General features: G+C 46.8%; 1 protein-coding gene across 6 annotated transcripts in view; it reads left to right on the top strand.

Moving 5' to 3' along the window:
- The window catches only part of ZNF395 (zinc finger protein 395), a 50,860-nt gene that overhangs the window by 3,857 nt on the left and 23,611 nt on the right, over positions 1–23,392 (top strand). Inside the window, exon 1 of one of the 6 annotated variants that reach the window (XM_070480630.1) lies at positions 10,831–11,221. The exons of the other annotated variants lie outside the window; for them this stretch is intronic. The gene's annotated coding sequence lies outside the window, so the exon portion shown is untranslated. Of the gene's footprint in view, positions 1–10,830; positions 11,222–23,392 lie in introns of those variants that run through there. 6 annotated transcript variants of the gene reach the window in all.

The raw sequence follows: 23,392 nt of genomic DNA, 5'->3' as shown, positions 1-23,392 counted from the left end.
GGCCCCCACCCTCCCAGTCCACTTCGGCCCTTCTGTCCACCCCCTGCTTCCTTCTGCGCGCCTTCACCCTGCCTCTCCCGCCGGCAGCCCCGGGCGCAGGCCCTGTGGGCTTGTGGGGTGCCCGAGTGGGGGCCTGGACGGGGAGTTTGTCATGTGCAAACAATTTCCAGGGCAGCGTTTTCTTCCCTGCCTGGGAGTTCGGGGCTCGGCGCCTTCAATTTAGGACGGACTCAGAAATCTGAAGACGCCCACCCGCCAGGAGCCGAGGGGGTTCCGTTGCCTCTTGGTTTCAGACGGCCTTGGCCAGTGCCCGGTGACTTTGGAGAGCTTCCCGCAGGCGAGCGTTCAGATGTCAGGCGGCCAGGTGCAGGGGTTACCTGCAGGCCACTTATCCGTTCTTTGCACCCCATATGGTGCATTTTGCCTGCAAGTGAGTGATCAACAGGCATCCAAGGCCTTTTTGACACTCTCCTAAGGTTTTGTGTAAACAGAGATTCTGGGTCTGAGGACACCCGAAACACCAGAAAACAGAGCAATTGAGTTCAGTTAAGTTTGGAGGACTGCAGGCCTTCTCAGCACCATCCCAGGCTGTCTGGGAGAGAGCACCCAAGGAAAGGTGGAAGTGATTTGAGAGCTCAAGTTCAGATTAACATACTGACTGCCCGAGTGACTAAATGCTGGGGGACAGGGGGACTGTCAAAGGCAAGGTCAGAGCTGGGGACTGGACTTAGAGTCCTAAGTTATGAAATCAGTTATGCACATGGAAAATAACTCTGGCAAAGGCCAGAGGTAGGGGACGAAGAAGTAACAGGTGTGAGAGGCCAGAAAGGGATTTCATATGGGAGGAGAAGAGGTTCAGACAGTTATTCAGTGAGGAGGATGTAAAAGATAGAGGAGATGATTCCCTCCAGGGTTAATCATCTCGGGGGAGACAGAAAGACGTGAGCATGGGAAATAAGGCCTCAAGATAGGGCACGATTACCTGTCAAGCTGCAAAGTGTAGAATAGGTGCTGTTGGAGTCCAGAGAAGGAATAGGGTAGGAATCCCAGAACTTGAGGTGGGCCACAAGATGCAAACGGACATGACTTTCCTGAGAGACAGGAGATGTCCTTGGTCAGACCAGGGGATGTTTCTTGAGCAGTAGGAGTAAAGATGGGGAAGTATGATGATTGAGGTTGTGAACATCCTAGAAGGCCAGGTTGAGGGACTGCACTTTACTCTGTGTACCGGGGAGACAGTCAAGGTTTCTGAGCCAGAGAGTGATGTCACGAGAGGGTCTTTGGAAAGATTTTGAAAAGTAGTGTTGTTGTTTAGTCTGACTCTTTGTGACCCTGTGGACTGTAGCCCTCCAGGCTCCTCGGTCCATGAGATTTTCCAGTAGATTTTCCAGCCTACTGGAGTAGGTTGCCATTTCCTCCTCCAGGGGACCTTCCTAGCCCAGGGATCAAACCTGTGTTGACCCAAGTCTCCTGCACTGGCAGGCGGATTCTTTGCTGCTGAGCCACCAGGGAAGCCCTTTGAAAAGTTATGTTAGGAGACAAATCGGTAGACTGTTATAGTTGTGGAATGCCCAGGATTTGAACTGGGATAACTGGAAATGCAAAAGTAGGTGAGTTTTAGAAGCATTACGGTTTAAATAATTTGTTGACAGGGGCAGGGTGAAGGAGGAGATGAATGCAAATTAATTCTTTTTGGAAATTGATTACATGCCAGGGTCTTGGAGCTGCTGTACTTGGTAACTGGAGAAATCGGAAATGTGTGTTTTCGAGAGAAGTAATTGATACTGGGGCTGTAGAGACGTTTCTTTTGTTGGCTAAGAAGTTGAAACCTAGGTGTCCTGCTAGCAGCTGCATTCCTGAGATTGGTGGGAAACTAGGGTGTATAGGGTGGGAAAGGCTGTGGGAGCTGGGGGACAGAAGGCACTCTGATGAGTGTCTTCTTGGTCATGGGGGGTGCAGTAGAGAATGTTGATGAGGGGATCTGGGGTTGGAATTGGGAGGCTTTGTTCTGTCTTGCCATTCAGATGACATCACCTGGTCCTGAACCTGAAGTTAGCAAAGCAGCTCGGAGGAATTGAGGCTCCAAGGAATATGGGACACTTTTTCTTCTAACTGGGAGGGAGGGATTGGAGAATGGTGGGAACTAGAATGGAATTCACTAAGCACATAAATTGCTGGACTTTGAAACATGTTGAGTTTTGCTCTCCACAGAGACCTTCAGTCTCGTCCTGGTGACCCATTGCAGGTGTGCATGGGGGACGCATCAGACGAGGGGACAGCCAGATGATCTAAAAGAGGAAGGAGGACATTTTGGACCCAAATTTGGGATAGTGCCTTTTCCAGGGCCAGGTTCCTCCTAACCGGAGCCCTAGCCAGGTCACAGGAAGCCAGCCACCTGCCTGCCTGCCCACAGAGGGTGCTTCCCCTGAGCCCTGAATTCTGCTTTCCTGTTGCAAGGCTGAGCAAGGGTGATTTGCTGAACAAATTCCCCAAGCCTCAGCTTGCAACATCCCAGGGCTGGTGAATTTGAAGGATATGATTGCACAGAGTTGCAGAATGAGTGACAATGTAATTGCAGCTGCTTAGTCTCCCTCTTCCTCTGAGCTGCAGGATCAATGAATTAGCAGGTCAAACTGGCTCATATGGGGAGAGGTGGCCATCACATATTTTTTGTTCTTTTTAGGGAATATAAGACTGTCGGAAAAAAAAAAAAAATGGTTGCATGGAGCACTGGTGGAACTAATCTACTGATTACAGAACAGTGTTTTCTACACTGTTTCAACCATGACCTACATTAAGAAATAAAATTTACATCATGAACTAGTACACCCAATCATGTATGTAAAAACCTAATTTAAGCTCATGAGTACGACCTCTTTTGCTTGGTGCAGTCTCCTCTGATATTTTTATTTAGTGAATTTTTATTGGAGTGTAGTTGATTTACAATGTTGTGTTAGTTTCAGGTGTATAGCAGAGTGAATCAGTTATTCGTATACATACATCCACTCTTTTTTAGATCCTTTTCCCATATAGATCATTACGGTGTTGCATAGAGGTCCCTCTGCTATATGGTATTTCCTTAGTGCGTGATGGCTCAGTGGCTAAAGAATCCTCCTGCAACGCAGGAGACACAGGAAACACAGGTTTGATCCCTGGCTTGGGAAGATCCCCTGGAGGAGGAAATGGCAACCCACTCCAGTGTTCTTGCCTGGGAAATGACATGGACAGCGGAGCCTGGTGGGCCACAGTCCGTGGGGTTGCAGAGAGTCGGACACGACCGAGCACAGCATGGTGTGTCTATGTCCATCTCAATCCTGATCATTTTATTTTCTATTCTGTTCTTTTTCATTTACAAATGCTTATTGTCTTCCACTAAGACAACTTAACTCATCTGTAAAGGATCATAACCCACAGTTAGGAAAACAGTTAAAGAGCATTTTCACAGCGAAGAAGTATTGAGTAAACTGCTTCTGTGCAGAGCGCCCCTGATTAGTGCTGAAGGTGGAAGGAAGCATGAGGAAGGGACTGAACGTTTACAGGCTCCGTGAGAGATAAGGTCCGCCTGTGATTAAGGAGCAAGGCAAGGTGATGAAATGCCAAGATGAAAAATAAGTAGCCACAGGGTACAAGGGAAGGAGCTATGCTTGTGTGACTTGGAAACAACTTCTGAAATAGGGAAGGAAGTCTGGGGTGATTCCTTTGTGGTGGCTCATGGTGCCTCACAGGTGGGGGGTTTATCACTGTGATGCTGCACAGGTGGGGGCCCACGGCCAAGGGTTAGGGGTGTACACGGTGTGCAGAAGAGGTCCTTGTGAGAGGAGGGAGCAGTCAGACTGGAAAGGTTGGTTAGGATCAAAGGGTAGTGGAGGGGTTGTAAACGGGAGGCCCGAAGAATGTGTTCAGTTTGCAGACTGGGGTTGTCCCTGGGAGGTTTTCTGCCACACAGAGGTTTTCAGAAATCAGGAGCAGTCCAGAAAAGTCCAACTCTGAAGTTGGAACTCTCTTAAAAAGTCAGATCAGGCCGGCCTGGGCCTGGGCAGCTGAGCAGGAGGTGGGTGACAGCCCCACCCTGGGGGGTTGGTGGGTGGACAGCCATTCAGGTTCCCCTGCTCTCTGCTGCTTTAATCCAGTTGATATCAGTTTCCTGCTCCGCTCTGCAGGCCTTTGGGTTTGTGACCTGAGTTTCCTAGAGACTCAAAGGCCAAGGAGGGAATTTGGGATCGCCGTAGGAGGATTCGGGTGGGAGTGTGACACTGAATTTGAGAGCTTTGTGTGCAGATGACTTGTTTGAGGCTTGTCAATAGTATTTTCTGAGTTGCTGCCAGCTGGCACTTTGAAATATTTTTCTGGTGATTGGAATGGTACTAATTAGAGATGGCCTTGGACTATATTCTCTGGTGAGGCCGGTTTCTAGTGACCCCCAGTATCTCTCAGTCCTCCCCCTTTCACTTCTGGCTGGCCTGGTTAGGTGGTGACTCCTGGCACGTATTTTCTGGGAACCATGTTGCATGTTGAGGTAATAATTTGGTGAGATGTGAGTCACAACTGCCAAGAGTCATTTGACGTTAGGTTCTCAGGAGCTTTGGTTCTGTGGGTCAATAATAAAGAAATGGTAAGGAGACGGTGTCATTCCTTTTCTTAAATCCTTCCTAGGATGGTCTCGGAGGTGGGCTTCCGAGACCCAGAGACTGATAATCCAGGATGCGTAATGACCATGTAATAATTGGTTCAAGACCAGATGTGAATGGAAATGAGTCCTAGAAAACTCGGGGGTCCATAACCACCTGTGATTGATAGTCCTTCCCTGGGGGAAGCTGCAGGTGACAGGAACTGAACAAGAACCACCCTGCTTTTTACAGATGTGTGGCCTGACTATTTTAAAATACAGTTTTTAAAACAATTTATTGGTTTATTGAGGACTGTATTGAGGCTTCGTTGCTGGGTGGGCTTTTCTCTAGTTTCAGCGAGCGGGGGCTACTCTCTAGTTGCGGTGCTCAGGCTTCTCATCGCGGTGGCTTCTCTTGTTGGGGAGCAAGGGCTGTAGGATGAGTGGGCTTCAGTAGTTGAGGCTCCCAGGCACTCGGGCACAGGCTCAGCAGCTGTGGCGCACGGGCTCAGCTGCTCTGCCCCAGGTGGGATCTTCCTGACCCACGGATTGAACCCGTGTTTCCTGCATCAGCCGGTGGATTCTTTACCACTGAGCCACCAGGGAATCCCCTAAAATACAGTCTTTGTTAAAAGTCAAAATTGAAATACTTTTTGCCAAATGGCTGAAAAATACGTGACCATAGGATGCAAGGATAACCAGAAGTCAGCCGAATCATATCAAATTAAAACCCATCTCCTGCTTTTTTAAAAATAAGTGTCCAATGCCCCTCTTTCACTTTATATCTTCATTTGATTTATTTACTGGCCACATTAGATCTCATTGCAACACGGAGTTTTTCATTGCATTGTGTGGGCTCCAGAATGCCTGTGGGCTCAGTAGTTGCAGTGTGAGGGGTTCTCTAGTTATGGCATGTGGGGTCTTAGCTCCCCGAGCAGGGTTGGAACCTGAATTCCCTGCGTCGGAAGGCGGATTCTTAACCACTGGACCACCAGGGAAGTCCCCCATTTCCTGTTTTATATGACGGTTTGGTTACTACATCAGAGAAGCCATGCGTCAGCTATGGTACACTTTGGCTTTAATATTTATCAGTTTCTTTAGGTAGGATGGTCCATCTTAAATAAGTGGTGGAATGTGGGCTGGGTGGTGGTATTAATTTAATTTGACAGTTGTATGCAAAAACTGTTAATTAGTGGCACTGAGTCAGCCTGGAAAGGGGTCTAAAAATGAGCACCATAGGGTTCTATTCTTGGTGTTGAGCTATTCAACATTTTTTTCCCATCATTGTGGATGAAGATACAGAAGGTGTGTTTGTCAGCATTGTTGACAGTGTAGAGGTGGGAGGAATTGCTTATTTAGTAGATAAACCAAGATTCAGAGATATACAGAATGAGGGCTCAAATTAAAAAAAAAAATTCCATAAGGGATAAATGTAAAGTCTGATTTAATTTTTAAAATTTGAATTGTAATGCTTATACATTCTGGTAAGATAATCCCCCTCCTGGAGACCAAATCCCAAGTGTACATGATGCTTTGTACACAGAGATTATTTGGAGTTTTTTTTTTTTCTTAAACTATAATGAAAAATTGGAAACAAATATCCAGTAGTGTGACTAGGCAGGAAGTAATCCGTAAGTGATTCTGATGGATGTGTCTTCATCATGGAATATTTTGCCATTAAAAATCATGTTTAGGAATACTTTAAAATAACATGGACAGATGTTTCTGCGAAAAGTTAAGGAGCATCTAGAGTATGATTTCAAATCTTTTTAAGTTTTTGGAAATAGTTTTATTTATTCTGAGTGTGCTGGAGCTTCGTTGCTACTCGTGGGCTTTTCTCTTATTGCCACGAGCGGGGCTCCTCTGCAGTTGTGGTGCGTGGGCTTCTCATTGTGGTGGCTTCTCCTGTCGCGTCGCACGGGCTCTGGGGCCCTCAGGCTTCAGTAGTTGCAACATGTAGGTTCAATAGTTTTGGCGCATGGGTTTAGTTGCTACAAGATATGTGGGATCCTCCCGGATCAGGGATCGAACCTGTGTTTCCTGCATCGGCAGGCGGATTCTTTGCCACTGAGCCACCCAGGAAGCCCCTATGATTTCAAATCTTAACATTAAAAAAGTGCATAGAAAATGACTGGGAGGAAATAGTCCAATAAGTTTAATACCAAGATACTAATATTGGTTACTTCTAGATAGATGAGTGACTTTTTTTTTAACGTTTTAAGTTTGCTATTTATATTTTTTATAGGGTATATGTATGTCACAGCAGGAAAAACACTACCATATATGTATTTTGAAAATATACTTTATTTTCTTGAGCAGTTTTCTATTCACAGTGAAATTGAGAGGAAGGTAAAGAAATTTCCCACATACTCCCTGCCCCTGACATGCACAGCCTCTCCAGCCATCAACATCCCCTACCAGATGGTACATTTGTTGTAACTGATGAACCTACACTGAGAATTACTAATCACCCAAAATCCACAGTTTATATTAGGATATTCTGATTTTGGACAAATGTATCCACTGTTACAGTATCATATAGAGTATTTTCACTGCCCTAAAATCCTCTGTGCTCTGCCTATTCACCTGTCCCTCTCCCTAACCCCAGGTAGCCCCTTTTATTTTTACTGCCTTCACAGTTTTGCTTTTTCTAGAATGTTATATCATCGGAATTGTACAGTGTGTTGTCTTTTCAGATTGGCTTGTGTCACTCGATAATATGCATCTAATCTTCCTCCGTGTCCTTTCCTGGCTTCTTTTCAGCATTTCTTTTTAGCACTGAATAATATCCCATTATCTGGATGTAGCACAGTGTATTTATCTGTTCACCTTGCTTGCTTCCAAGTATGGGCAATCATTCTGAATGAAGCTGCTGTAAACATCTGTGTGCAGGTTTTTATGTGGGTGTAATTTTTCAGCTCCTTTGGATAAATACCAGGGAATGCAACTGCTGAATCGTATGGTAAGAGAGTGTTTAGTTTTGGAAAAAAACACCAAACTGTTTTCCAAAGTGGCTGCACCACTTTGCATTCCCACCAGCAATAAGTGAGAGTTCCTGTTGCTCTGTATCCTCACCAGCATTTGGCGTTGTCAGTTATCTGGATTTTGGCCATTCTCATCGGTGGGTAGTGGTATCATTTTAATTTGCATTTCTCTAATGACTTGTGATCACATCTTTTCATGTGCTTTTTTGGTTATCTGCATGTCTTCTTTGGTGAGGTATGTGTTAAGGTCTTTGGCTAGCTTTTTAAAGTTGAGTTGTTTGCTTTCTTACTGTTGAGTTTTAAGAGTTCTTTGTATACTATGGATAATAGTCCTTTATCAGATGTGTCCTTTGTAAATATTTTCTCCCAGCCTGTGGTTTGTCTCTTCACTCTCCTGAACACTATTTTTAAAAAAACATTTTATCATTCAGGGACAGGATGGGGGTAAAGGTAGATGATTCATTCAGTGACTAATCTTGAGTTATTTACCTGCTATGTGTCAAGCACTGACTGGAGTCACGAAAGAAGACTCAGTCTCTGACCTGAATTTGATGATCTGGTTGAAAGCGGGAGACCAGCAGTCAAACAGACAAGCACAGTGTAGCTGAGGTGGTCCTCCAGGTGCCAAGGAGGGGGCAGATCATGTGGGAAAAAGTTTGAGATTGTTCTGCTGTTCACAAGTTTAATGGGAGCCCTGAGTGACATGAGGTTTTTTTTTAGAAGGTAGTGTTAGTTGTTTGGTCACGTCTGACTCTTTGAGACCCCATGGACTGTAGCCCACAAGGCCCCTCTGTCCATGGGATTCTCCAGGCCAGAATGCTGGAGTGGATTGCCGTTCCCTTCTCCAGGGGATCTTCCCAACCCAGGAATCGAACCCTGGTCTGCTGCCTTGGCAGGGAGATTCTTTACCATCTGAGCCACTGGGCAAGCCCTATTTTAGAATTCAAGTCCCGTTCGTAACTGGATCAGAAATTCATCCGTCCAATCACAGGATCTGGTTTTAATGACCCCTGCTGGTCTTGTGACATTGGGACCACTGTGGGGCTGTGATTTTAAAGAAACTTGAACAAAGAAGACTTCACCCACAGGCAGGAGACTGGGATGCTGTGGGATTAGGAATGACAGGAGTATACTCAGGGGCATGGGTACCCGGTAGTGCTTTCAAATATCTTCATGGTTATTGACTTTTTCATTTCTGCGCCTGGTGTTAGAATATGACCAATGGATGGAACAATTACTTTATCCTCTCTAGCTTCAGATTCTTCATCTGTAGAATGATTGCTTTACATGATTCCTTACCTGTTGAATGATTACACTGAAGGTGGTGAGCTTTAAGGTTCCTTTAAACCATAAAGACTGGGAGACCAGATTTCAGTTCTGTTGGAAAGGGAATTTTTTTAAAATCTGATTTTTTTATTTAGCTGTGCCAGATCTCAGTTGTGGCACACAGAATCTTTGATCTTTGTTGCCTTGCGGGATCTTTAGTTCCGACATTTGAACTCTTAGTTGCAGCATGTGGGATCTAGTTCCCTGCTGCTGCTGCTAAGTCACTTCAGTCATGTCCAACTCTGTGTGACCCCATAGACGGCAGCCCACCAGGCTCCCCCGTCCCTGGGATTCTGCACTGGGAGTGTGGAGTCTTAGCCACTGGACCGCCAGAGGAGTCCCAGAAAAGGAATTTTCTAGCTGGCAGGTCTGACCAACAGTGGAAATGTCTTCCCATGGAGTAGTGAGCTCCCCACCATTGGAGGTATTCAACTTGGGCTGAATGCTGTGGATTAAGGGTGCCATAGAAGAGAACAAGAAATAGGCTGGCTTCCGAAGTCCTTTCCAGTTTTTAGGTTATTGTGTGACTTGTCAAAGCTGAAAGATAGTGTGAAATACTGGGATATACCTCTAATTGTACAGTACTAGGGTCAACATCATCATTGTAAGCTTTTTAGAAAATGTTAATAAGTGGGTTGCAACATTTTTAAGAAATCCTCTGGGGTCATTTTAGAAAGGAGGAAGAGAACTATTTGATGGTGGCTCAGGAGTCAGTTTGTGGCCACAACTGCTGAAAATTGAATTTTGTCTTTAGGAAAAGCCAGAAGACAGAGGTGGAGTGGAAATGGCAAATAACAATAAACAAAGCAGGTTGACATATGGAAGACTAGCGTGTTTATTGGGCAGTTGTATTCAGTATAATGAATGAGTCAAGATGGGGACCTTTAATTGACTGCTGGGGTCCTCTGCTTGGCTCTGGAGGACCTGAAAGTGTCCTTGACTCTCTCCTTCCTCATGTTTTCCAGGCAGATTTATATTACCAGGTTATAGTTGTTATTGCGGTCAGTCACTCAGTCGTATCCGACTCTTTGTGACCCCATGGACTATAGCCCGCCAGACTCTTCTGTCCATGGGAATTCTCCAAGGAAGAATACTGGAGTATTCCGGTATACTGGTTGCCATTTCCTTCTCCTGGGGATCTTCTGGACCCAGAGATCGAATCTCGAACCCAAGCCACCAGCATTGCAGGCTGATTCTTTACCATCTGAGTCACATGGGAGGCCCTCAGCACCTTAAATGCCATCCTGACCCCAGGGATGAGTCTGAACCTTGTGGCTGCTCTCTGGATCTAGGGACAGTGACAACAAGGAACAGATAAAGAAACTTTTGGGTGGGATTTTCCAGAAATGCATGTGTTAATGTTATTTTATATTAAACAGTAAATTTGTGATTTGAGTAAAAATGTTTTTGTTTTCACATTTTTATTATTTGTTGCTTCCATGTGGCAGTTTAATTTTGCCTAAATTTTACTTAAATATATGGTTTATTTAGAATGCACTCTGGTTAAACATTTTAGATTTTCTTGCTGATATTTTTGGATTCCTTCTTTTATTGGGAGCACTGTCAGGGCTAACTCACATAGCAAATGTTTCTCAGAAATTCCACAAGGAGAGTAGAGGTTTATCTCATCTTTTGGAGAAGAACGCAAGATTTATGTCACCAGGCCATTCATGCCTGCCTTTTGGCATTTGAAAGAATCAGTATTAGGCAAGAAAGTGCTTTTTTCTTTTTTTTTTTTAAATTTTATTTTTTGGCTGGCCTGGGTCTCTGTGGCTGTGCAGGCTTTTCCCTTGTTGAGACGAGTGGGGGCGCTCTCCAGCCGAGATCTGCGTGCTTCTCATTGCAGCGGCTTCTCTTGTTGCGGAGCCTGGGCTCTATGGTTCAGGGGCGTCAGCAGTTGCGGTTCCCGGGCTCTAGCTCACAGGCCCTGTAGTTTTGTGGTGCGTGGGCCACATGAGCATAGTTGCTCCCAGGCATGTGGGATCCTCCTGGACCAGGGATTGAACTTGTGTCCCCTGCATTGGCAGGCAAATGCTTTACCTTTGAGCTGCCAGGGAAGCCCGAAAGTGCTTTCCTCATGTGGAATAATTTCGGGGTGCATACCTAGGGGGCGTCAGTTTTATATGTATGTAAAAAGTACAGACAGAACTCTGTAATGGAGAACTAAAGTGGGAAATCTCTGTGCATTTGATGATGAAGGGCTCAGGCCGCCTTTATCTCAGCCTCATTTGGATCTCACACAGTATATGGCACATCGACTGTGCTTGTTGAATTGCTCGGAATCAGTTCCCTGGGCCACATAACAGTGAGTATGGGAAAAACTTAGGCTATCAGATTTTTTTTTTTTTAAGGCAAAAACATGATAAGAAATAACAGCTCTCAGCCGTTTTTGTCCTTTGAGTATTAGGAAGCCATAAAACTCTTTTAGTAAAAACAACCACACTGGGTGGCTGTTTTTCAAAGTGCAGGGGGGCGGGGGAGTGGTGGTGATGGTGGAGGAATGAAAACCTCCTTGTCCTCTTTCTATTTTTCTTCTTCAGCCGAACACGAATTGCTCCTGGTGTGCCTTTCTTAAATTCCTGTGTCCTCTATCCATTTTAATCTTGTTATCTATTTTTATGGTGACTGTCGCCATGGTACTTGTGCACTTTACATAGCACAACAGAGATTTCAGATATCTCATAGGACAGCTCAAAGTTCTGCTGCAGCCAGGGAGAAGCGATGCTGGGGTAGTTTTCTTTTTAAATTGAGGTGTAATTTGCATACAGTGGAATGCTCAGATCTGAACTGTGCCGTTTGATCAGTTTTGACAAATGCATCTGGAGACAGAACCTTTCTATCACCTCCGAAGTGTTCCCTGTGACCTTTTTGAGTGAATCCTCACCCCAATCAGAAGAACCACAGCTCTGATTTCTAAGACCCTAGGCTAGTTTTGGTGACCCTAGGTCCTTAATAATAGACTTTTGTGTTTCTATGGACTTTTCATGTGGCGTTTTGAAGAGGTGGAGAGTATGTGTGTGTGTTTAAAAGATCAGTGTTTTGTGTGATTAGGTGGCCCCTAGGAGTAAATGAGATTTTGGAGCTTGTCTGATGTGGTGGTCAGCTTCTTATGAACCCATGGGATCGGAATTGATGTTAGAAATCCTGATTCCCAGATGGAAGGGTCTGAAGCACAGCTGGTTGGCTAGGGGCCCTGGTGTGGATTACGTGTGGTTGGGTGAGCGCTGCCATTAAGGGCGAGTCTGTGTGTGTGTGTGTGTGTGTGTGTGTGTGTGTGTGATGTTGGACAGCTGGAATGCTCAACTCGAACAACTGAAATCTTTCCTAGGACATCCCTTTAAATTACCCAGAAGCCCTCTGACATGCCTTTCTCTTTTTTTCTTGCCTCTTCCCTGAACTGGCGTATAAATTGAACCATCCACGGAGTCACGGAGTTGGGATTCTAATACTTAAAGCATGATCTGTGTTGAAAAGCCCACTGCTTTGCACCACTCTGCTTTCAGCCTCCCAGGGAATTGTGTGGCAGATTCAGGTAGAAATTGCCCCCAAACATAGGACTGAAATGTATGGAACAAGGTCAGTTTCTTTTTTAAAAAAAAAAAATAACATGGTGAAATGGAATTTTCATTACACCGGTAGTACAGGAACACATTCTCTGTAGGAAAAAAGAAAGTGCAAGCCTCCCAGAGCAAAACTAAGTCTTCCTTAACAACCGCTTGTAATCCCAGTCCTTCCCCAGAGGTTAACCACTGTTCTCAGATGCTTAACATACCTGCATTTATACCTGTAGAACTAAAAAAAAAAAAGTGCACTGCAAGTAGTATTGTGCTCCCTCCACCCCCCTTACATCTTGGTGATGGCTTTCTGTCACTGTGGATAGGTTTTACTGATTTTACCTCCTGCATAACCTTCCTTAGAACCAGAAGGCTAAACCATTGTTTGTGGGCTTCTCAGGTGGCGCTAGTGGTAAAAGAATTTGCCTGCCAATGTAGAAGACATAAGAGATGTGGGTTTGATCCCTGGGTGGAGAAGAAGTGGCAACCCACTACAGGATTCTTGCCTGGAGAATCCCATGGACAGAGAAGCCTGGTGGGCTACAGTCTGTGGGGTGGCAAAGAGTTGGACATGACTGAAGCAACTTAGCACACACCCAAACAGTTGTTTAATTTAGCCTAATTGATGGCCATTGAAGTTATTTCCAAATCCCCTACTGATACGAATGCTGTTACAGTAAACATGGTCAGACATGCCTGTTTGTCACATATGTGACCAAGGATAGATACTGAGAAAGGGGACTTGCTGGGTAACAGGGTACTTTAATTTTAATTTTTCTATTTCTTTATTTGGCTGCGCTGGGTCTCAGTTGTGGCATGTGGAATCTTTAGTTGAGGCACATGGGATCTAGTTCCCTGACCAGGGATGGAACCTGGGCCCCCTGCATTGGGAATGCAGAATCTTAGCCACTAGACCACTAGGGAAGTCCTGATACTTTAATTTTAAATATTAATAAAGACCATCATTACAGGGTCAGTTCTGAGCTTAGGCTTGATGTAGGCCAGAAATTCTTCAGGTGGGCTCAGACACAAAGCAGTTGTTCTCTAAGAATGGGGCAGGCCCCAGGGTGTGTGAGTATGCAGTTTGGCTGGGAGGCTGCGTGTTGGGAAGAGTCCGTTGAACCCCACAGTCAGCTGGGTCTGGTTCCCCGAGGACTTTGACCTGTGTGTTGGAGAAGAATCACTGAATGGATGAGCAGCAGTGGTGACCCCTAGATGATAAATTCTAAACCCAGTTCACTCCCTAGCTGCAGACCTTCAGCCCATCAGTGATGGTTCTCTGTCCGTCTTTAGAATACAAAGTGTGGCTTCAACACGCAAGCCAAGGGTCAGGCTTGTGGAAGCATTTTTGTGTTCTTAAAAAAACCTAGAACACTGTCTGTTACTCCTGTTAGTTCCATTGTGCTTGGAGAAGGATGGAGTGTGTCTGTCTGTGTTTACCCTTCTTCCCATCATCTCTAGATCTCTGAGAACTCCTGGAAGACGAGAAAAGTCATCGTCAGGCCAAACCCATGTGTGTAGGAGGGTGTGTGGCAAGTGAGGGCTTGGCTCTGTCCCTTTTGAATAGAGCGTGCTGCTGCCACTGGTCACCCAGCTGGTGAGGGCAAGATCCCGTTGCAACCTTAATCATCCTACATGCATTTGCCTTCAGATTTCTTCCGCAGAGGTTAGAAAACAGTTCTGGTTCTGACTGCAGGGGCCCCCCCACTGATTGCACTCACACAGTTGTCCAAACCCAGTAAGGCAATTTATATTGCCTTCTTTGGGGGTGTTGACCCGCCTCGGTCAAGGTTGGGACCCTGTCTTATCTCTCTCACTCGCTAGACTCTCCCAGGGCTCACTGGCCTTAATCTTCCTGGTCGTTTGAGTGTGCCCTCCCCATGACAGCCCATTGAGCTGACTGTCCTGGGGTTTCACAAGTTCTTTCTCCATGGGCAGTCACCTGTGTCCCCAGAGTGGATGATTCTCTTAAGTTTATAGGTGGCAGGGGGTAGCGTGTTTCCTTTTGGTTTAGTACTTTTGCATCGGTGCTGGACAAGACAATTTGTTTTGTTTTTTCGACTTTGTGACCCCAGTAGGATGACAATCCAGTCTACACAGACAGAGTCCCTATGTCAGAGCTCTTCCATGATTTCTGTTTCCCCTCCCCCCTTAAATGTATTACACTGCCCTCGTCAGTGGTCAGCTTCGTTGTCAGTTTTTCCCCTCCTTGAGCGAAGTTTTCCCTGTAATCTTGTCTCATCACCACCCAGAGCTCTGTGCCTTTTTTAAGGCTCACATTTATTGAACTTAGCCCTGGAAGTTTCCTTTCCCATTCTTTCCTGGGCTTTTCTCTCAGACCTGGGGGATCAGAATCTCTAGGAAGGGGATCTTCTCTTGCGTTTTATTTTTTTATTTATTTGGTTGTTCTGGGTCTTAGTTGTGTCATGCAGGATCTTTCTTCCCTGACTGGGGATCAAACCTGGCCTTCCTGCATTGGCAGGTGGCTTCTTCCCCACTGTGCCACCAGGGAACACTTTCTTTTTTAAAAGGTTGTACTGGAGCATAGTTAATTTCCAGCGTTGTGTCAGTTTCTGCTGTCCAGCAGAGTGACTCAGCTACATGGTTCTGTCACTTCCTAGCTCCGTGGCCTTGGGAATGTTGCTCCACCTTCCCACGTCTCCGTTTCCTCATCTGTCAAGTGGCGGCGGTGATACTGCTTATCTCGTGGTGCTATCGTGAGGGATGAAGTGAGATACAGTCTGTGAAATGCATAGCCAGTGGCTAGCCCTTCTGTCTTTGAGTAATGATAGCTCTCAGAACATTCCTGAAGAACTGTAGTCTTCGAAAGGCTGCAGGATGGACACAATGCTGGGTTTCTCTTGCCCTTCACTCTGACGGTTCTAATGAAGCAGATAAACGCGATCTGGGGGCTTGTGAACACCTCGGGGCCTTTCCTCTCAAAAGAGTCCAGTTGTCTGCGTGGCCCTAAGTCAGTCTCCCTGCCTGCCTGACCTGGGGTGGGATTCCCTGTGGTCCCAGGGGCCAACAGAGACTTACCAGTGCTAGGCAGCCGCTGCGGCGACCCACCACGTGCCAGGGTCGTTCTCTTTTCTCAGAGTGCGTGTGCGTGGCCCCGCTGGTCCTTCTGTTTGGTCCACATTGACTTTGTTACTTTGGCTCAGTCACCAGCGAATGTGCTCTCATCCTCTGTCCATTTCAGGAAAAACACCTGCGCGTGGATGCCCAGATGTCCTGAGCTCAGACAGGAGTGCCCACTCATGTAGTCTGTCTCTTCATCTCTCTGCAGCCTTTGAACTCATCCTCAGGGCCACAGTTACTGGGGCATGTGTGTGCGCGTCCTTAGTCATGTCCGACTCTTTGTGGCCCGTGGACGGTAGCCCAACAGACAGGCTCCTCTGTCCATGCTATTTCCCAGGCAAGAATACTGGAATGGGTTACCATTTCCTTCTCCAGGGGAATCTTCTCGACCCTGGGATCAGACTTGCATCTCCCACATTGGCGGGCGGATTCTTCACCACTGAGCTACCTGGGAAGCTGCGAATTCCGTAAATGGCTACTCCAGAGAAAGCCACTTCCTTGGTGGGTTGGGCCTGGGGCAAGCCCCCTCCCTCACTGTGCCCATTTTCACAGTGTAATCATTTAAACCATCTTCTCTACAGTATTCACTTAGGCTGACTTTCTGTTTTCTGGAGGAAATGTGTTTGTCTCGCTCACCCTCCAGTCACTCAGCAGATTTTTTTTTTTGACCCATAACATTTTATTTCGACTCAGCTGTGTCAAGCACTGAAAATATTAACATGCATAGTCATCTGTGTTTATGAGTTTCATCCTAAAAACCATCTTTTTTAAAACTGGACTTTGGTTTCAGATTGCTGAATTTTTTTTTTTTTTTGCTTTCTGAAAGAAGCAGATTCTGATCCATTCATCTAACTGTACTGCACAGATCTATGACTGTCACTCTTGAGCGTATGAAGTGCTTTAGTAAACAAGAGCTGGATGTGGGACGCAAGTGGAGCTCAGTGAGGCCTAAAGTTCTCTGAAAGAAGCGTCTGAAGCTGAGGCTCCTTCGCTGTTCCGTTCTGCTCCCGGGCAGGAACCTGGCACACATGTTTAGCGGCAGCAGGTTATTTTAGCTTGCAGGTGCTTGGGTCCTGCGGTGCTGCTTTCTGTGGGTTTCCGCTGAGCTGGCGCTGCCGTGTATGCTGGGTGGGTCTGCACAGGTGAATGCGTGTCCCGATCCAGGCAGCTGGGATCTGGGACCGAGGTGTGAGATTCGGGAGGTTGCTCACAGAGGCTGGTCACGCTGGTCACGCTCCGCCTCGGAGAGGCTTGGCAGCGGGCCTTGAACCGCCCCGGGCAGGCCACCAAGACGGAGATTTTGGCTGCGGGGAGGAGGGCAGGCTTGGAACTGTGTGCTGAGAGCCAGGTGAGGGGCCAGTCACGTGGGCCTTGCTTTGGGCTCAGGGCAGAGCCGGCCAGCTGGGTGTTGAGCTCGAAGCTGGGAGCCCTGGGGTTAGTTCCCCATGGCCAGCTGGCCTCTCAGTGGAATATGTTGGATTTCTCAGTTCCCCTGCTTGCCGAAATCAGTTCCGTTGTGATTTCAGTTAATCAGCAGCTCACTCATGGTCAACTTTTTTTTTTAAGTATTTTATTATTTTGTAATAAATAATATGTATAATATATAATTATATATTATAAATATATATTATTTATAAATACTATATACAATATAAATATATAAATAATATATATTTATATATAATAAAATATAATATATAATAATATTATATAATATTATATTATTATACAATAATATTGGCTGTGTCTCACAGCATGTGAGATCTTAATTCCATGACCAGGGATTGAACCCATGCCCCCTGCCCTGGAAGCGAGGAGTCTTAACCACTGGACCACAAGGGAAGTCCCCACGGCCAACTTCTTGATTCCCTCTAGAGTTAGTAGCTGCATCACTGATTCTGGTTGAACACCCTGTCACAACCTCGGTTCCCAGGTGCCAGCTGGGCTGTGGCTGCTAAGCTGTCCGAGTGGCCGGCCGTGTCTGTTAGCTGTCTTGTGCCAGTGTGAAGTCAGGCAGCAAGGAGGCGACGCGTCTCGAGCTCCTTCCAGACGCTGGGAAGGGTTCTCATCTTTCACGGTGAGGCAGGAAACTGAGGCTCTGAGGTGGTGGCTTGTTGCCAGGCGTCACACAGGTCAAGGTCACGGGCTCTCCTGGCGCGCCTTTCCTGAAGCGGTGCCCTTGGCCGTGTGCCCAGACTCGGCTTCTCTGGTTCCATTTTGAGGAGCCAGTTTCAGTTAGTCAGGTGTGTCGAGCCTTTTTTCCCCCGGGCCACAGAGCTCCTGGGGGATGGGACGCATTCGTGTGGCCCTTGGGGACAATGCTCCAGCCCCAGGAGTGAAGGGTGGTCTCCCAGGAGAAGGTGCCAGAGTGACAGTGTGGGGCAGTTGCCCCCACGCTCAAACAGGAGACGTGTACTGGGAAGCGGGCAGTCAGAGTGGAGGCAAAATTTAGATGAAAAATTGATCCGTGGAAGGCCCTCCTTGGTGATCCAGTGGTTAAGACTCCGAGCTCCCGATACAGGGGGCCAGGGTGCAGTCCCAGTCGGGGAACGAGGTCCCGCGTGGCACAGCCCTCCCCGCCGCCCCCCAAAAAAGGTTGATCTGTGCAAGCGGGGTACGGTCCTTCTGACCAGACACGTCTGTTCCGTTGGCCAGCCAGCCATTCTGGTCTTGGAACCAGTTCTGTCCATTATCTAGCTCTTATTTCAAGTTTTTAAGTGTTATCGGCCTACAGAATGTTCTGTCGTTCCAACAGTATGTGTTCCTTGTCTCATTACCTGTAATTTCCAAGATTGCACTTTTTCTTGTCCTGGGTTGTGTTTGGCTCCGGTGGCTCCCAGCTGAGACTTGGGTTCCGGAGGGGTGTTTGGACCCTTCCCGTCCCTGTTTCCCTTTTCCGCTTGGCCCATTCTTATCTGCCTGCGCATGGCTTCTCATCCATAAATCTGGCTCGCCCACTCCTGGCCTGGCCCCCAGACCAGGTGGCTGCTTCCTTGGGTACCTGCAGCCGTGCGTGCTCTGACTGTCCACCCTGGGAGAGGGCTCCTGCCTTCTTATTACCTATTGATTCTGGCCAGGAAAGTCACCAGGTGACTCTCACCTTCCCTGCAACCCCCCTGGCACCACCCCCGGCCCCCCGCCTCCGGTCTGTTTATTTAGGATAGCCAGGGTAGGTGATTATTCATTCAAATGACTGCTGAGTTCCACATGGTTTTTCTGCTTTAACCACTTCAGTGAACAAATAGAGCCTGCATATCTCTGCCTTCAGAGGGGCAGGGACACAAGGGGCCCCTGTGTCTTGGAATTAGCGTTTCAGGCATCACAATCACACAGCTTCCCTTTCTGGGGTGTGCACCACTCAGAGACTTACCTAAGGGGTCCCATGTTGTTGGGCATTTTGTTTTAAATTTTTATTTATTTTTAAAAAATATGTATTTATTCGGCTGTGCTGGGTCTTAGTTGCGGCAGGTGGGATCTAGTTCTCTGATGACCAGTGATCCAACCAGGGCCCCCTGCACTTGGGAGCTTGGAGTCTGAGCCACTGGACCACCAGGGAAGTCCCTGTTAGGCTTTTGAAATTCTCTCCCCTGTGCTTTAGATTTGGGAAGGTGGTCCTCATGATGCCAGTTTTCCCTTTTCATAACTGTAAGTGCCTCTGATAGGCTTCCCCGGTGACTCAGTGGTAAAGAACTTGCCCGCCGGTACAAGAGACACAGGAGACGGGTTCAATCCCTGGGTCAGGAAGATCCCCTGGAGAAGGGTGTGGCACCCCACTCCAGTATCCTTGCCTGGAGAATCCCATGGACAAAGGAGCCTGGCGGGCTACAGTCCAAGGGGTCGCAAAGACCCTGACACAGCTGAGTGGCTGAGCGTGCCTACACACAAGCGCCTCTGATAGAGCCCTTCTTCCCAATGAAGCTCACACTTCCTTCCTCGCAGCACTGTGAGGATCAGACAAGGCAAGGCGAAGGCCCAGGGAACTCCGAAGTCCTTCCGTCTGAGTCCCTGCCCTGCTGCAGGGTCTCCAGTTTCAGGGAAGAGAGGACGAGTCCAGGGACGAGCTAGGAAAAGCTGCAGGCATCCCAGCTGAGTAGGTCAGCAAAGCAGTGGCCTTCTGGAGGAGCCTCAGTTTTCTCAGCTTTAAGATTGGGATTAAATTGTCCCTCCATGTTTCCTTGAGTTGCTGGGAGGTCAGGGAAAAAGGGAAGCCCCCAGATGTGTGTATCAAAGTACATGGAAACCCGAGTGCCATTCAGACGTTCCCGGGTGGCTTGGGTTAATGTGCAGGTGGGAAGCTTTCCCTGCAAACTGCTGGAGGGAACTGTCAGTGCTCTGAGGCCTGTTCTCCCCGCCTCCCCCTGCCTGCTGGCTCTGGCCAGACTGCCGAGTCAGCAGTCAGCCATCTCCCTGCCTCCTCCGGGAACTCTCACATAGTTTTGGTCCAGCCGAATCGGGTTTAACCACAGTGCAGGCCCCCACATGCACACACGTGCGTGCGTGCCCCGCGCAGGGAGGAAAACAGTGCTGGCCCAGCCCTCCACCTCGCCCGGCACGTTTGTAGGCGTGCTTCTACTTATCCCCGCTTCCTCAGACAGCATGCTGTACCTGTTTTCAAGAACACACTGCGTAAGTCCCCTACACACGAACCTTCAAGATGCGAACTTTCAAAGATGTGAACGTGTATTCTCATGTTTCACCTCATAAATGAGTTCACGTGTCTGGCATGCCTTGTCACGTGCGCGTGTCCTCTGCAAGTGGTTGACTTTTGTGTACTTTTCAGAGTACAGTATCTTTATTTGAACCCCAGGATGTCCATAAGCAGGGCTTCCCTGGTGATGCTACTGGTAAAGAACCAGCCTGCCAATGCAAGAGACATAAGAGACTTGGGTTTGACCCCTGGGTCAGGAAGATGCCCTGGAGGAGGGCATGGCAACCCACTCCAGTATTCTTGCCTGGAAAATCCCATGGACAGAGGAATCTTGCAGGCTGTGGTCCATGGGTTGCACACAGTCTGACATGACTGAAGCGATTTAGCATATACACGTCCGAAAGCAAGTGTAAAAGCAGCGGTGATGTACCTGGTATTGAAAGTACTTAACAATGTACTTTCTTACTGTACTAGTGACTTTTCAAGGTATTGTAAGATTAAAAATAATTTTCTTTGTGTGTGTGTGTGTTTTATGTACTATTTGTGTGAAAAATATCATAAACCAAAAAAAAAATCATAAACCTATCACAGTACAGTACTATATAACTGATTGTGTTAGCTGGATACCTAGGCTAACTCTGTTAGACTTAGGAACATGTTGGACTTTCGAATGCTCTTTCGGAACTTGTTTGTATATAGGGGACTTACTGTACTTAGAACCGAGTCTAAATGCTAAAATGCTACCCTTTTGACATTTGCCTATCATTTTAGGGTGAGTAGTAGGTCTTATTTCTTACAACACATTATTTTTTTAACTGTATTTTATTTTTAACATTTTTACTGATTTATTTTTGGCTGCTCTGTGTCTTGATTGCTACGTAAGGGCTTCTCCTTGAGGTGGCTTCTCATCGTGGAGCGCAGGCTGTTGACGCATGGGCTTTAGCGGTTATGATGCATGGGCTTAGTTGCTCCATGGCGTGTGGAATCTTCCCAGACCAGGGATCGAACCCATATCTCCTGCTTTGGCAGGTGGCTTCTTAACCACTGGGCCTCCAGGGAAGTGCACAACATATAATTTTTTAATCTGGGGCTTTCCTTTCCTATGGGAATAGCAACATCTGTTCAAAATCATGCATGTAATGGGATAAGCAGGGGCTTGCTGTCTTGGGGAGATGGAGCCCCTTGGAGTTTCAGGTCCCCGAGCCCTGCGTTTCACGGAGTAGTGCATGCATGACAGCCGTGAATAAAGGGCACTGCTGGTTTTGTAAGCAGATGAGGAGGTAGGTGTGAAGGAAGAGGAAGTACAGTTGTTCCTGGGCTGAACTGTGAAAACCCTTTCCTTCCCTGTGGGCAGCATAAACAGAATGGTCTCTCTTACTTGACTAGAATGGCTCTTGTGCAGTCAGACCAACAAAAGTATTTGTGGATCAGGGTCATTTATTGTTTGCTGGAGAAAATTCAGGGTAACCAGATCAGGTGACCTGTTTCTGCAGCCCATATGCTGGGATATGAAAATAGCACTGCTATGTGGGGCCCTAATTTTCCCCTTCCATTTTGCTGTTACTTCTATTACTCAACGATGGGAAGGCTGGGCACTCAGTTACAGGAGATGCTATGGAGAAGATCCAGCCCTGAAGGTGAGATGGGCAGCCTTTAAGATTCCTGCCAATCCTGATCACCCAATTTTAATTTTACCAACAGTCTAAACTGTTATACATTGAGACAGTATAATCTGGTTTTTAGAAACCTTCAGATGAAGACAACGATTAAGATGACTTGAGAATCCAAATGGTCATTCTCTGAACAGCTGATTTAGAAATCTTGGCATTGAATCAGTTACTAATATGCTCAGTGCTATGATCTTAAGCTCATATCATGAAAAACCTAAATGCACACTACACATTTTAAAAATGGTGTCACAGGGCCTGATGTGTAACTTGAGAGACCTAGATGTTTTAGCATAGGCCCTTGGCTACTCTTGGAGATTTTTCTGTCCAAAACCAGGCTGAGAAGAAAGTCCTCTGGGAAGAAATAATCAATATGTGCTCAATGAAGTAAGGTGTTTTTCTTTCTTTTTACTTTTCCTGGAGAAGGCACCCAGAAGAAAATAAAGGTTGAGAACCAGGTAGCATTTGGGCAGTGAAGACAAAGTATAACAACTTGCTTCTTTCTGCCAAGCAAGGTTCAGATGGTGAGGACCACAGACATATTTGCGTATAATCATCAGGATGCTGTGGACGCATGAGACATCTCTCAACAGAGATCATCCCTGGGATTGCTGAAAAATGAATTGTTTGGGACCAATGAATTATCCTAGTCTCCACTGAATTCCATTAGGCAATAAAAGATGTGCTGTGCTGCCGCAGTTTTGACCTTTACATGAGCTTAGAATGTCACATGGAAGGAAGACATTAAGTGAAAACTTTACAGATTTAAAAGAAAATAATAGCAACGCTGATAACCAATTAAGAGCAATATTCGAAATATTAGGCAAAGATCTAAAAACTCAAATCATTGCTCTATGCAGTGGTTACCCAGGGGAGATCATAAAATAGAAAGCTGAGGTTTAGTGGGGAATCTCAGCAGAGGAGTGACACCCCTCCAAACAATTTGGTCCCCAAATTGTTCATTAGAGAAGCAGCAGTCTTCCACGCTGTGGCATATGGAAGTCTTACTCCAAGCCTCACCCTCTTTAATGACAAAAGCAAACAGAAAAACAAAACAACCCCCCCACCACCCCCCAGAAAAACCCTTTGGTTGTGTAATGAGTCAGTTTGACTGTGACCTCTGTCCTGCGAGTGCTTCTCGGTGACATCATAGCTTGTTGCCACGGAAGCTAAAGAGAGCAACCATTGTGCGTGAGGGCGTGCGCACACACACGTGGATGTGCTGAGACGAGGGGTTGTCTGGCAACAGTCACATGTCAAATGGCAATTTGCAGCTTAGAACCTCAGAGAGGGTTTGTTTTCTTCTTCTGTCTGTTCCAGTTACTAAACTGATGGCAGATGTCCTCATTAAGAGCTATTAGCACATCAGAAGATGTTTGCTGAGCTTAGAAAAGGGCTCACCCCTTTTGGACATGGACCAAAATACATCTTCTCCGGTAGCCAACCGCGCCCTGGCGGGGACAGTGGAGGGGGTGAAAAGCAAAGAGAAGCAGGTTCTCTTAAACCTCTACATCAGCCAGGAAGTC

This window comes from Odocoileus virginianus, chromosome 18, assembly GCF_023699985.2.
Source record: "Odocoileus virginianus isolate 20LAN1187 ecotype Illinois chromosome 18, Ovbor_1.2, whole genome shotgun sequence".
NCBI classification, from domain to species: domain Eukaryota; kingdom Metazoa; phylum Chordata; class Mammalia; order Artiodactyla; family Cervidae; genus Odocoileus; species Odocoileus virginianus.
The sequence above is the reverse complement of the archived record's forward strand: the minus strand, read 5'-3'. Positions and strand labels throughout refer to the sequence as shown.